Here is a 15,211-nt window from a genome sequence, read left to right on the forward strand (position 1 = left end):
CAATCCTAGTCACACATCAATCACAACTGGCGGTTTCAAAGATTGTTTCCGTTAGTTCTTCTGTACCATTAGCCAGTGGCCAGATTGTGCCACTGCTTGGGGGGCAAAACCTGAATGTCCCTATGGTGTCAAGTGCCACTAACGTGAGTGGCTCAAAAGCTCACATGCTTGGTATAAACCAACCCTCTTCTGGTATTATGTATAACCCTATTGACCCTACTGGATCAAGAAATGTCCAGTACCAACAGGTTCAGAATCCCATTGGTCTATCTGGATCGAGCAATGTTCAGTATCAGCAGCCCTATGGGGCTCAGGTCCAATACCAAAATCCTTATGTTCCATATGGTTCTCAAGGATTGGTTAATCAACCTTACACCCTCCAATCTGGGCAGTACATCCAACCTGGCTACGGCCAGATTCAGTTCGGTAATTTCCCGGGCACTGTTCAAGTACCCTTGCAACAGCAAGGACAACCTTTACAACAACCAGGGCAGCCTTTGTTACCGCAAGGGCAACCTTTTTTGCAGCAAGGTCTTCCGCGCAACAGCAAGCATAGATGATCCCGCAACAAGGTCACTTGCAACAACCGCAAGGTCAGTCCTTTCAACAGTTGCAGTAGGCCACGCAGCAGCAGATGCAATATGCTCTGCATACCTCTCAATCCATACCCTCGCAGGGCCAACCTCTGTAGCCCCAGGGAAAAATTTTGCAACCGCAAGGTCAGCCCTTGCAACAGCAAAACCAACCCAGGCAGCAGCAACCCTTGTATACATATCAACAAGGTCAACCCTTGTAGGGACAGGGTCAAGGTCAAAACCTGCAGCAGCAGGTGCAGAATCCTCTTGTCTAGGGTCAACAGGTTCAGAATCCTGTCAGCCAAGGGCACCAGGTACAAAACCCCTATGTCCAAGGGCAACAAGTGTATCAACCTTATGCCCAAGGACTGCAGGTCCAGAACCCTCTTGTTCAGGGACAATAGGCCCAACAGCCCTATGTTCCAGGACAACAGGTCCCATATCCATATGTCCAAGGTCAACAGGCTTAGCAGCCTTTTAACCCATACGTTGCCTATCAACAACTTGTGCTTGGACAATTTCAAGGTATTCAAGGTCTGAATCCTCCCTTTGGTCAAGGTAATCTGTAATGGGGGTAGCCTCAAATGCCATATGGCCAAAATCCCCCACTGTGGGGCCAAAATCCTTACCAGCAGGGATGGGCTCCTCCTTATGGGCCCGCTTATCGACCTCCCATGCCTTTCAACACTCAATTACCTTTCTTGGCTACACTTGAGTTTCCAGATGTATCGCGTCTTACGAATGATCTGATCCTTCATGTCGCGCTGGCCTCCGGTGCCGTCCAAGATACCAAATGATTGCCCAAAGTTCGATGGAAAAGCTAAAGAAGATCCTCAAGCCCATGTGATGACATATCACCTCTGGTGCTCGTCAAACTCGTACGTGGACTTCCATTCATCTTCATCTTTTCCAATGAACCCTCACGGTTGTTGCAGCGAAATGGTACATCGAGCTACCTCGAAGTACTTTCCATGACTTCAATTCGTTATCCATGGATGTCCTCATGCATTTTCAGCTGTCGGTTCGTTATGAAACTGGTACCTATTTTCTCACATCGCTTAAGAAAGACACGGCAACACACATCTCTTATCATATCCATGAATGGAGATGTAGATGTCACCTGATCAAGTTCGAGATAGCTGATTAGTTGCTCGTTGAATGGTTTACCAAATCATTCATAGCCCTAATTGCTCGCGATATAGCTATGGGTGGATGCATCACTGAAGAGAAATCCATTGCCTGTGCCTAGTACTTGGATTTGGTTTACTCTCAGTCTGGCACCTTATATGGGTTGTTACCCAATGCTCCGCGGCCATCGTCCGGTCCTACAACATCAAAGGCACCAGTCATTCCTCCTGTTGATGGAGTTATTGGTTCAGTATCCCAGACCCCTTCTAAAACTTCTTCCAAATAGAAGTCGGTCTCAAATGCTGCTCCTAATAGCTCATCTCAAAATCCACCAGGCCCTAGTAAAACCTCAGAGGTCCACGCTGTCCAGTCTACCGCAATGGAAAAATCCTCAAAAGGAAAAAAGAAAGGCAAAGGCAAAGCTAAAGTCGATGCCCTGAAACAGGGTCCCCCCAAATTGTCTGCTGGCGAATCTTCGCAATGGAAACCTAAGTATCCCTGCCTCATTTGCGAGGAGGATCACTATACTAAGGATTGTCCACGACGATCCGAAGTTAGTCACCTGCTCAAAGGGACCCCTGCTGTCCTTAAAGAGCCATTTCTGTCTCAGCAGACTCAGATGGTAGACCAACCCCGATTTGCTTCCTCTGGATCTCAAGTGTTCATGATGAGCACGCCCATTAATGTGGCTACTTGATCGAAAGATTATCAAACTCCAACTCCGGCAGTTGGGAAAGAAAAATAAGTTGCACCTTCTTCTTCTACCCCAAGTTCTGGCCCTCTGCAAATCGAGTGCCCTAACCCTGATTCCGCTACGCGGCCACCCTCTCGAGGTGTGTTGCGGAAATCCTCGTATAATCCCAACGCCCGAGCCACTCAGCACTACAATATTGTTGAAGATTTGGCTTAGGCGTCGTCAGCCATGTCGGCTCTCGAGGTACTCCAAAGCTGCCCATCACAATAGAAATATTTGCTATCGACTATCGAGGGCATCAATCCCACTGATTCTAATTTGATCTGTTTCGATCTGGAGAACCATGTTCCGTGGCTCCCTCATCAGATTGCCTTTCTTATTCAGGTAATCATTAATGAGAAGACCATCCACCGCACTGTCATAGATGAAGGTGCTTCCACCTGCATCATGTCAACTGCATGCTGGAAGGCTATTGGTTCCCCTACACTGAACTAGTCTCTGAACACTTTGGAAGCTTTCGATGGGCATGATTCGTGACCCTTCGGTGTCTTACCTAACCTTTCCATCACCCTGGAAGGCAAGACAGTGTAAGTCAAAGTAGAGATTGTTGACGCCAATCTCAATTATAATATTCTACTCGGCCAAAGTTGGACTCATGCGATGCATGCCGTGGCCTCCTCTTTGTTTCGCGTGATTCGTTTTCCCCATCAAGGGAAGACTGTCACCGTCAATGAGCTGTATTTCTTTGCTTCTTCCTCCTCAGATGGCAACGTTTCGTACGTCAAGCACTCTAGTGCTCCCTATGAGAGTGTGGGGGCAGGTCTCTTCAAATATTCTGCCTTAATGGGAATTTTTCCACTCCCACCTCCTCATGTTGCCTCTGTCAACATGGTCTTGGTCAAATCTGATCCCTGGGTCATACCTGCACCAGATCTTGTTGATGCTTGGGGCAAGGTCATGCCGCTTAGTCCTGCCGAAGTCAATTACGTGGAAATTGTTTTAGCTTCGAACTCTGCATCCTCTGATTCTCATATGTCGAAGACCTCTCTCGATATGTACTCTCAATCCCCCTGGCTTGGCACTTTGGAATCATCTGATCCCTTAGCCGAGACCTTCCTCGCCGATGAAGGTATCATGGAAGTCATGTCTCTCGAGGAACCACCATGGATCGATACCCATCATCGCTCCTCGTTCCTACCTCGCCCAACGGTCATGTCTACCGCTTTCGAAGAGTCCTCTTCTCCATTTCTGCCACCGACTGTTACTCATGAAGTATGGTCGGAAGGAAATTTGGGTAATATTACCCAAACGATGCCGATTGACATTTCTATCAAACCTAGTGTCATTGAACACGTTCATATTGGGGTATCTTGTTCTCCGGATGAGATCAAGACATATACTCGTCTATTTCAGGAATTCTGTGATGTGTTTGCATGGTCTTACGAAGAAATGCCTAGCATCGATCCTAGCATTATGGTGCATGAAATACCAACATATCTGCACGTGAAGCCCGTTCGCCAATGGCTTTGCCCAGTGCACCCTAGGAAGGCTGTTGTTATTAAGGGTGAAGTCGAAAAGCTTCTCAAAGCTGGGTTCATTTACCCCATCCCCCTTACAGACTGGGTGTCCAATATTGTCCCGGTGACTAAAAAACAAGGCACGATCCGCGTTTGCATGGATTATTGAGATCTTAATCGTGCCTGTCCTAAAGACAACTATCCTACTCCCTTCATTGATGAATGTGCTAGGAGAGAGATCTTTTCCTTTATGGATGGTTTTTCTGGTTATAACGAGATTAATATCTCACCAGACGACCAAGAGAAGACAACCTTTATCTGCCCATGGGGTACGTTCGTGTACAAGAAGCTCCCGTTCAGCCTCAAAAATGCTAGAGCCACATTTCAACGGGAAATGTCCTATGCGTTTCATGATATTCGCAACATTGTCTAGCCTTACTTGGATGACCTTCCTACCCATTCTCGTAAGTGCCAAGATCACCTAGACCATCTTTGGTAGATTTTTCTATGCTGCAAACACTATAACATTCGGTTAAATCCACACAAATGTGTTTTCTATGTGGAATCAGGACGACTCCTCGGCTTCATCATTTCCAAGGATGGGATTCGCCTGGATCCGCTAAAAGTCGAGGCCATTGTAAATTTACCCCCTCCATCTTCACTACACCAACTCCAGAGCCTACAAGGAAAGGCCAACTTTCTCCGTCGTTTTATACCCAACTATGCTGGGCTAGCTACAGGATTTACCTGGTTGCTCAAACAAGGAACGCCCTTTGCATGGGACAAGGTGGCCCAAAAATATTTTGATGATCTCAAGGTCATCCTCATAAATGCTCCTCTGTTGCACCCGCTGGACTATTATCGAGATTACTTCCTTTACCTAGTCGCGACCCCTAGCACCATTGCTATGGTCTTGGTCCAAGATGATGACGAAGGCAGTGAACATGTAATCTACTACCTTATTCAGAATCTCCTTGACACTGAAACACGTTATGCACACTCCAAAACCTTGCGTTATCGCCGATTTACAATATAATGTTAAATCGTCAGGGATCGCCAAATAGGCTTAACAAAGGAAATGCATGGAAAAATAGGGACAAGCGGGACCTTTCTCTCTCCTCCACGTGGCGGTACGGTTTATCAGATGTCGGGGGGGCCCAGCACAGTGAATCCCACAATCTCGCAATATCGACAATCGACGGAGTAAAGGGGATACCATTTTAAAAAAAACTTACGATCTCGATGATTTGCGATATAGTGTTAAATCGTCGGGGAGGGGCTGATTCTATTTAACAAAGGAATTCACGAAAAAACCAAGGCTGGGTGGGCCATTTTCTCTCTCCTCTAAGGGGCCATATTGTGCAATCCCATTGGCCCGTATGTATGACATGGCAGTTGATGTCATCAATGACGTGGCAGTATGGAAATGACATGGGAGTATGGAGGACATGTGGCATTCAAATTCAACATTTTCAGGGGTCCTATAGGGGAATTTCCCAGGTGACATGTGTCACCACTCACATGGTGACACGTGGTAGTGATGACATCACCCCTCGCAAATCGGCAATCGGCAATTGCACACAGCAAACTCTCTCCTCCGCCAAAGTTCCTTTCAAGCTTGCGATTGCGATAAGTGGGGATCCTCCCGGATGCGATATATTATGTGATCTAGCCTATAAAGTCCCCATGTCCAAATAGTCACCCAGTGCTGAGAAAGAAAGTAGAAGGGCCTTCCCCTCCCGCAGTGTGATTGCGATACTCTCGGTGGGCTTGACCCCGCGGATCGTCGATCATGAGGTTCATGGGGAAATAACAGTGAGAACTGTTTGAAAACGTCAAAGTGCAGGATTTCATATAACAAAGGAAAGAAGCCCCTGGACAGGAGCTTGAAGGCCTTAGCACCTGAGGACTCAACACTTGGTCGTAGCCCCTGGTCATATGAAGGAAATAAAAGAAAGGGGCTATACCAAAAGGGGCCTAAGAGGAAATCAGAACGCGCATGTTTCATAATATTTTAGTGATAAAGGCCCGCACCTGAAGGACTTCTTATTACATCGTAAACGCATCCCCAGGCAGACCAGGAGCATGATACAGAGCTTTTAAAGATGGATGGGTTGGCAGCTCCAACATTGAATAAGAGTATGGTACGGTGGTGTACCAGTATGGGGGGCTTGAGAGCGCTTAATGATTCAGCATGGGGCTCCAATCGACTTCAGAGAAAGAACTAATCAAGTAGTTAAGGAAGAATGGACGGAAACCGACTGAGCAGTAGAGGGACGCACATGATAGAGATGTGGCTTGACTAGAGGCCATTCATAAGAACAACAGAAGGGACACTTCCTCCATCATCCTCCATTTTTATTTTTAGTTCTACAATTTCCATTTATTTCCAAGAAGGGATCGAATCCCAATTGTAATCGTTTTGGGAAACAATGCCTTACATAGGCCGAGACAACTAGTCTAGCAGGATAGCTGGAGCTCTAGCTAAGACATTTTTGTAATTGTAACCCAGACTCCCCCTCTTCTTATAAATAGGGGGAAGAAACATTTATTCAAGGGTTCCAGAATTTCGCACCCGCAGGGTCTGAATTCTGAGATGCCACCTTTGGTTCTATTTTCTTATTCATGGGGAACTTGATTGATGTTGTGTTGAATATTATGGACTAGTTATTTGGACCCTATAAGTATTAATGACACTTCCCTGGTGATTCCAAGCATGTTCAATGTGCAACATGTTTCCTCTTGGTAAATCTCATTTCATTTGTGTTTTCTCATTTCTGAAATAGTGTAATGAAGTTGTTGGTTTCTCCCTGAGTTATGGATTTATCTAGGCTGCTAAATAGAGAACAATACCCGAGTTATATCACAGACTTACTTGTGTTATTCAATAGCATAGAATACATGTAGTATTTGCAGATTTATTTGTGTTATTGGATTAACCTGCATTACCTGTGTGAGCCCAGATTTACTCATGCTATTTGGTGCTAATGATACCCATGTTATATCTGGCATGAAACCTTAATTAGCATACCATTGTTTCTACCATTTCACCTCCTTCCTCTTACATATTTTTGCTGGAACATGGTTGCTAAGGATTCTATTTGTTTACAACCCTATGCATCTATTTCCCTCCTTCCTCTCCTCCTTTCCACCATCACTACAACTTCAGTATTAAGTTGTCTCATTGTTATGTGTTGACCACCAGAAGAATACATTTCTCTTTGAGATTGCCCTGATATACCCCCCACATTTGGATCCATGTGTTGGCTTGAGTCTACCTTAATGAAGGCCTATTGAACCAAGCCCCTTTTATTATCTTTTTATTACGTGACAATTGGAGTGCTGCAAAAACCCCCTCACAGATAATCTTCCATGCACTCCTCTATTTAAGATGTCCTAGGCATTGGTCTACAATCAACCCAGAGGCTATCTCTAGGAAGCTTTCTCTGTCTCCTGCAGCACTTGTGCTCCAAGTGCCATTTGAAGCCACAACATATTTTTGGGGAATGGATTAGAATACATTTCCCTGGGTACGACAAAAATTTACATTTCCTCTGTTAGGTGAGCAAGGGAAGTGTGGGTAGAAAGATATCTCACCTTGGTGACTCCACTATTTCAAATCTATGGTAAACATCCTAGCGACTCCACTGTCCATATCTATATTTGATCATCCTGACTTTCAAGCAGCCCCATACTCACTCTGATGCTACAACAACCAAAAACTTTCCCTACTTTTGAAACTAAAATCACTCATATAGGGAGGTTTTTGAGATGGTCATTCCTACATTCTTGGCCAACCAATTTGCCCCACTAGATTTCTCTTATATTGTTGGTTATCCCAATCATGTCCCTATGTTTCATGAGTGGGATACCTATTTCCTAGATTCAGTGGGAACACAGAGAGAAGACTTGACCAGCACCTCAAAGGATTTCATGAATGCATGGAACAACAAGGTATTCTTCTTAACGATATAGAAATGAATTTGTTCAAATGTTTTTTAGAGGAGGATGCTAGAGTCTGGTACAAAAAAATACCTCGTGGCAGCATATCTTCCCTCAGAAGTTTTCATACAACGTTGAATCACTATTACAAAGGATTATATCCATTGAATGCTCTATTTGAATATTGTTGCACATATTTTAATGATGAAGAAATTACCGAGGTTGATGACTCTGCTGAAGATGTTTATGGAGCTCCACTCTAGTAAAACATCTACTCGTACCAAGAAGCATCACCCACTGAGCGAGAAAGTGAAGAAGGAAACATCATTGAGCTACCAACAAACCCTTCGGGGTCTGATTCGACCGAATGTGATGCTTCCCCTTCCTATGATGAATACGACTCTGGTGAAGAGTCAAGCGATGTAGAGTCACCATGCTCCCAGCCATGGGAAGTTGTGTAAGAAGAGAAAGCCCACCAGGAAGTCACTAAAGAGGCACCAGTCCACGATGCACATCTTTCACCTGGAGAACATGATCAAGAACCTCCTCCTATTTTTTATTCTTATTATTTAGAGGAGGACGAGGTGGTCGTGGAGGTTTAGAAGGAGTCGTTTACCAGCTATTGGGGAGCCTCCTTCCAGTAGCAAATTTTTCAAGAAGAGCCTGAAGTTGAAGGACCAAGCAGTGTTTGTGATTATTTATCATAGAAAGATTCCTACTAGGAATTCTCGAGGTAACCTCCAGTTTATGACTCCTACAGTTTAGAAATTGAAGATTTCATTGCATATTTCCAAGAGGGTTGGCCTTTTGAAGAATGGGAAGTAAAAGTCCAGCAACAAGATTTTCTTGAAAGACCAATGGTTGAGGAAATGGAAAGTAATTGTGGCTGCCCTGACCAAGAGGATATTGGTCAGCAGATTGCTCATGAAAAAGAGGTAGCTGCAAGCTTTCCTTGTAAATTCCATGATCCTGTGGCTGAGTACATGAGCCTATTCTTAAGCTAGCAATAGAGGTTGTATCAATAGCATGTTTCAGGTTCTTTATTTGAATACTTTTTATGGTGCATGCTTGCTTTAATTTTTATTTTTCAGCAATGTGAAGGCATAAGGCCCAGTACTCTAATGTTGGTCTAACTCCATTGGAGGGTTGAACTCACTTAGGTGAATTGAGCCCTGTGCATAAGTAAGAATTCATATAAATAAGCTCACTAGCTGAGCATTTACTTTCTAGTTGGTAGGATTTATTTTTCTACATTGTAGATGGATGAGGAAAGCCCCATGGAGATTTTCTCGTTGCTAAGTTCCATTATATTTTTGACTCCATGCCCAATGGTGAAGGATACTGGTCTGCGAGTTCTCAACACCTTTCTAGAAAGGCATTGTCCCCAGTTGGAGTCAATGTTGTCACTCACTCCTTTATAAAGTTATTAGTTGCCCAGAATGCAAAACCATAGTGAAGTTTGAAGCCATTTCACAAGCCACAGGAGCTATCAAAACTTAATTAGACCCTCTCCATTGCATATTTCTCAGAAAGATCTTTCCAACGGTATATGGAAGTCCGAAAATGGACCTCTAGATCATAATATATGGCATGTTGAAGTTACCCATGGAAAGTCAGAAGACAAGGAGGAAAGGACCAAATACAAAGGCAAATCGCATATCGTAGGACCATGAGCCAATCACAATCACAAATCGACTATCAGCGAGTCCAGGTGGAGTTGTTTATTGCATATCAGAGGTCAGGGTGTTATTGGGAAAACTAGTATCCATTCAGAGCTGCTAGTCCCACTAAGACGGGTAGCTATCTTAGAAACAAACAAACTAAAGTTACTTGTGTTTTCCTTTATGAGAGATAGATGAGAGAGAAGCAGAGAGTACCAACCTCAGTATTTCGCTAGTCTCCTTGCTTGTTTCCTCTCTCCTTTGATAGAGCTTTCGCCACTCCTTTCTCACTTGTCCCACTTCAAAGAACACTTGTAGAGTCAAGGCAGCAAAATACCATCAAAGCATAGAGATCTATAACCATAAACAATGTAGGATCAGATGTACATTAACCATATAAATGCATATACAAATACAAGATTCAGAGATATACAAGCATATGGAGGAAAAATCAAATAGCTTTATTGATTGAAGTAGTAGAAGAGAGGATTACAACCAAGTTGTTTGATCTAGCATCATCCTCCCAGCATGAAAGCTCTTTTCACCTCATACAAACCAAGATCACCCAACAATGTCTTCAAAGAGAAACCAACAACACTTCCTTGCAAATTACAAAATTTCAGCCTCTGGATCTCTTGGATGAGGGATCCATATATAGATGTTTATAGGAGAGTGAGTCAGCTTTTGGGATTTTGGTAGTGTCATTTCACTGATAGTTCTTGGTTCCACTTGGAGATTTCAGATCTCTTACTCATCCCTGGGCGAATTCAGAGAGGCAAGTGTCATATGAGCAGTTTCTAGAAGATTCTCTAAGTTTCCACCTAGCAAACTGCTTCTGCCATTTGTCTGCTCTTGCTTATCGCACCCTACAGAAGGGCTTTCCAGTATGCATCGCACCCCCCATGTGTAATAGGTGAGATGCATCGCACCCTATGCATGGAGCAGTCTGTATGGTCCAGTTTTGACCAGTTCTGAGTAGTTTTTCATGGAGAACTTCTGGGAGATGATGTAATCAGTTGACCTTGTTCCTTTAGGGTATGAAACAACACTTTTAGGGGTTTAGAAGCCCTTGGTTTATGGACATATGTGATTGGGGTTCCAGTGCCCAAATATGTCTATAACACAGGGGCAGTGCCACATCTCGCAATCCCGAATCCTGCAACATCACATTCCCGCACACTCCAAAACCTTGCGTTATCACTGATTTGCGATATAATGTTAGATCTCTGGGGATCACCAAAAAGGCTTAACAAAGGAAATGCATGCAAAACCAGGGACAAGCGAGCCCTTTATCTCTCCTCTACGTGGCGGTATGGTTTATTAGAGTTCGGGGGCCCAGGCATAGTGAATCACGCAATCCCGTGATATGGGCAATTGACAGAGTAAAGGGGCTACCATTTTAAAAAAACCTTGCGATCTCGCCGATTTGCGATACAGAATTAAATCACCGGGGAGGGGCCGATTCTATTTAACAAAGGAATTCACGAAAAAACCAAGGCTAGGTGGGCCATTTTCTCTCTCCTCCAAGGGGCCACATGGTGCAATCCCATTGGCCCATATGTATGACATGGCAGTTGACATCATCAATGACGTGGCAGTATGAAAATGACGTGGCAGTACGGAGGACACGTGACATTCCAATTCAACATTTTCAGGGGTCCTATAGGGGCATTTCCAGGTGACACGTGTCACCACTCACAGGGTGACACATGGCAGTGATGATGTCACCCCTGCAGATCGACAATCGGCGATCGCACACAATAAAGTCTCTTTTCTGCCCATGTTCCTTTCAGGCTTGCGATTGCGATAAGCGGGGATCCTCCTGGACACGCTATATTATGTGATCTGGCCTATAAAGTCCCCGTGTCCGGACAGTCGGCCAACACTGAGAAAGAAAGTAAAAGGGACTTCCCCTCCTGCAGTGTGATTGCGATACACTTGGTGGGCCCGACCCCGCGGATCGACGATCATGGGGTTCATGGGGAAATAACAATGGCAACCCTCTAAAAATTCCAAAGTGCGGGATTTCATATAACAAAGGAAAGAAGCCCTCGGACAAGAGCTTGAAGGCCTTAGCACCCAAGGACTTAGGACTTGGTCGCAGCCCTTGGTCATATGAAGGAAATAACAGAAAGGGGCTATAACAAAAGGGGTCTAAGAGGAAATCAAAACACATCCGTTTCGTAATATTTCAGTGATAAAGGCCAGCACCCGAAGGACTTCTTGTTACATCATAAACACATCCCCAGTTAGACCAGGAGCATGATACAAAGCTTTTAAAGATGGATGGGTTGGCAGCTCCAACATTGAATAAGAGTATGGTGCATTGGTGTACTAGTATGGGGGGCTCGGGAGCGCTTAATGATTCAGCATGGGGCTCCACTCGACTTCATAGAAAGAACTAATCAAGCAGTTAAGGCATAATGGACGGAAACCAGGTGAGCAGCAAAGGGACGCACACGACAAAGACATTGCTTAACCAGAGGCCATTCACAGGAACAACAAAAGGGACACTTCCTCCATCATCCTCCAGTTTTCTTTTTAGTTCTACAATTTCCATTTATTTACAAGAAGGGATCGAATCCCAATTGTAATCGTTTTGGGCAACAACGGCTTACATAGGCCGAGACATCTAGTCTAGTAGGATAGCTGGAGCTCTGGCTAAGACATTTTTGCAACTGTAACCCAAGCTCCCCCTCTGGTTATAAATAGGGGGAAGAAACACTTCTTCAAGGGTTCTAAAATTTCACACCCGAAGGGTCTGAAATTTGAGATACCACTTTTGGTTTTATTTGCTTATTCATGGGGGACATGACTGATGTTGTGCCAAATGTTATGGACTGGTTATTTGGACCCTCTAAGTATTAATGAAACTTCCCTAGTGATTCCAAGCATTATCAATGTGCAACATGTTTCCTCTTGGTAAATCTCATTTCATTTGTGTTTTCCCATTTCTGAAATAGTGTAATGAAGTTGTTGGTTTCTCCCTGAGTTATGGATTTATCTAGGCTGCTAAATAGAGAACAATACATGAGTTATATTACATACTTACTTGTGTTATTCAATAGCATACAATACCTATAGTAATTGCAGATTTATTTGTGTTATTGGATTAACCTACAGTACTTGTGTGAGCCCAGATTTACTCATGCTATTTGGTGCTAATGATACCCATGTTATATCTGGCATGAAACCTTAATTAGCATACCGTTGTTTCTACCATTTCACCTCCTTCCTCTTACATATTTCTGCATGCGCATGGTTGCTGAGGATTCTGTTTGTTTACATCCCTATGCATCTATTTCCCTCCTTCCTCTCCTCCTTTCCACCATCACTACAACTTCAGTATTAAGTTGTCTCATTGTTGTGTGTCGGCCACCAGAAGAAGACATTTCTCTTTGAGATTGCCCAATAAACCCCCTGCATTTGGATCCATGTGTTGGCTTAAGTCTACCTTAATGAAGGCCTATTGAACCAAGCCCCTTTTATTATATTTTTATTACATGACGATTGGAGTGCTGCAAAAACCCCCTCACAAATAATCTTCCCTGCACTCCTCTATTTAAGATGTCATAGGCACTAGTCTACAATCAACCCAGAGAATGTCTATAGGAAGCTTTCTTTGTCTCCCGAAGCACTTGTGCTCTAGGTGACATTTGAAGCCACAACACATACGTTGAGCATATTCCCTTGAGAATCAATCTAGGCTATCAATTAAAAAATTAAAAAATAAAGTCAATAGATCCTCATCTCCTCATCCACCTTACGTTGAAATAAGAACAATTCGGCAACTAGTTCAACCACATTAAACATATTAATGTGGTTGATATAGCGAAAGACTTCATAAATATAAGAAAAAAAACTATTGCAACACGAAGAATGTTTTACCAATGCACACATTTACCTGATTAACCATGTATAAAAAGGTTATGGGTCAACTTTAACTTGAGAAAAAAAAGGAATTACACATCTTATTGTAAAAGGACCATATTGCTAAATAAAATTTGCTTATATATAAGTGAATTTTATAAATAATAATGAGGAATTTATCAGGGAGGAACTTATTAAAATTGGAATAATCTCAGATCCCTAGGAAATTGGTAGGCGGGGAGCCACATGGCAAAAATATAAATTTTTAAACTTATTAAAAGTAATGAACCATTTTGCTAAATAAAATTTGTTTATATATAAATGAATGTTATAAATAATAACGAGGAACTTATTAAAATTGAAATAATTTCAAATCCTTAGGAAATTGGTACATGGCACAAATCTAAATTTTTAAATTTATTAAAAGTCATTGCAACCTAACAACCTCTTAACAAACTCTGTAACACACTACCACTCTTAATAAGCATTGAGACGAAGCTTAATCAATCTAGGTCGTCAATTAAAAAAAAAGAAAAGAAGTCAACAAATCCTCATCCACCTTATTTTGAAATAAGAAGCCTTTGGCAACTAGTACAACCACATTAAAAATATTAATGTGGTAAAAATAAAAATAAAAATCAACAGATCCTCATCCACCTCATCTTGAAATAAGAAGCCTTTGGCAACTAGTACAACCACATTAAAAATATTAATGTGGTAAAAATAAAAATAAAATTCAACAAATCCTCATCCACCTTATGTTGAAATAAAAAGCCTTTGGCAACTAGTACAACCACATTAAAAATATTAATGTGGTTGATATAGCCGAAGGCTGCATAAAAATAACAAAAAAACAATTGCAACATCAAGAATGTGTTACCAATGCACACATTTACATGGTTAACCATGTATAGAAAGGTTATGGATCAACTTTAACTTGAAAAAAAATAAAAAATAAAAAATTACACTTCTTATTGTAAAACAAACTGTTTTGCTATTATTATTATTATTATTTTTTTATTTTATTTTTTAAATGGTTATAAATAATAATGAGGAAGTTATCATGGAGGAACTTATTAGAATTGGAATAATGTCAAATCCCTAGGAAAATTGTGGTTGGGAAGCCACGTGGCAAGAATTTAATTTTTTAAATTTATCAAAACTAATGGACCATTTTGCTAAATAAAATATTCTTATATATAAATAAATGTTATAAATAATAATAGGGAATTCATAATGGAGGAACTTATTACAATTAGAATAATCTCAAATCCCTAGGAATTGGTGAGGGGAAACCCCTGACATAAATCTAAATTTTTAAACTTATTAAAAACTAAAAAAAAAATCTTCAGATCCTCATCCACCTTAAATTGAAATAAGAAGCCTTAGGAAACTAGTACAACCACATTAAAAATATTAATGTTGTTAAGATAGCCAAAGGCTTCATAAATATAACAAAAAAATTTATTGCAACATGAAATAAATTTTTTAATTGGAATTTACCAAAATGCGTGGATACAATTTCAATAATTTTTGTTTTTTAAAATACATTTTTGAATGCATAAATGGATTCAACATCCTTGAAAACCACTGAAGCATTCGAATAATTCAAATTAAACAATTTAAACTCAAGTTTTTAAAAATCTATCATATTTTGATTAAAACTAAGTCGAAAAATGGTCGTGAAAAAATGTAATTTCTTCTATAAGTTAGACTACACCTTTACCTCATTAACCGTGTATAAAAAAGTTATGGGTCAAATTTAACTTGAGGAAAAAAATAGAATTACACATATTATTGTAAAATAGACCATTTTGCTAAATA

General features: G+C 41.7%; 1 protein-coding gene across 1 annotated transcript in view; it reads left to right on the forward strand.

The window, feature by feature from the left end:
• The window catches only part of LOC149256985 (silicon efflux transporter LSI2-like), a 244,438-nt gene that overhangs the window by 63,750 nt on the left and 165,477 nt on the right, over positions 1 to 15,211 (forward strand).

The sequence above is a fragment of the Pinus tabuliformis genome, chromosome 6 (assembly GCF_031772625.1).
Source record: "Pinus tabuliformis cultivar Carrire ecotype Pingquan chromosome 6, CPIR1, whole genome shotgun sequence".
NCBI classification, from domain to species: Eukaryota; Viridiplantae; Streptophyta; class Pinopsida; order Pinales; family Pinaceae; genus Pinus; species Pinus tabuliformis.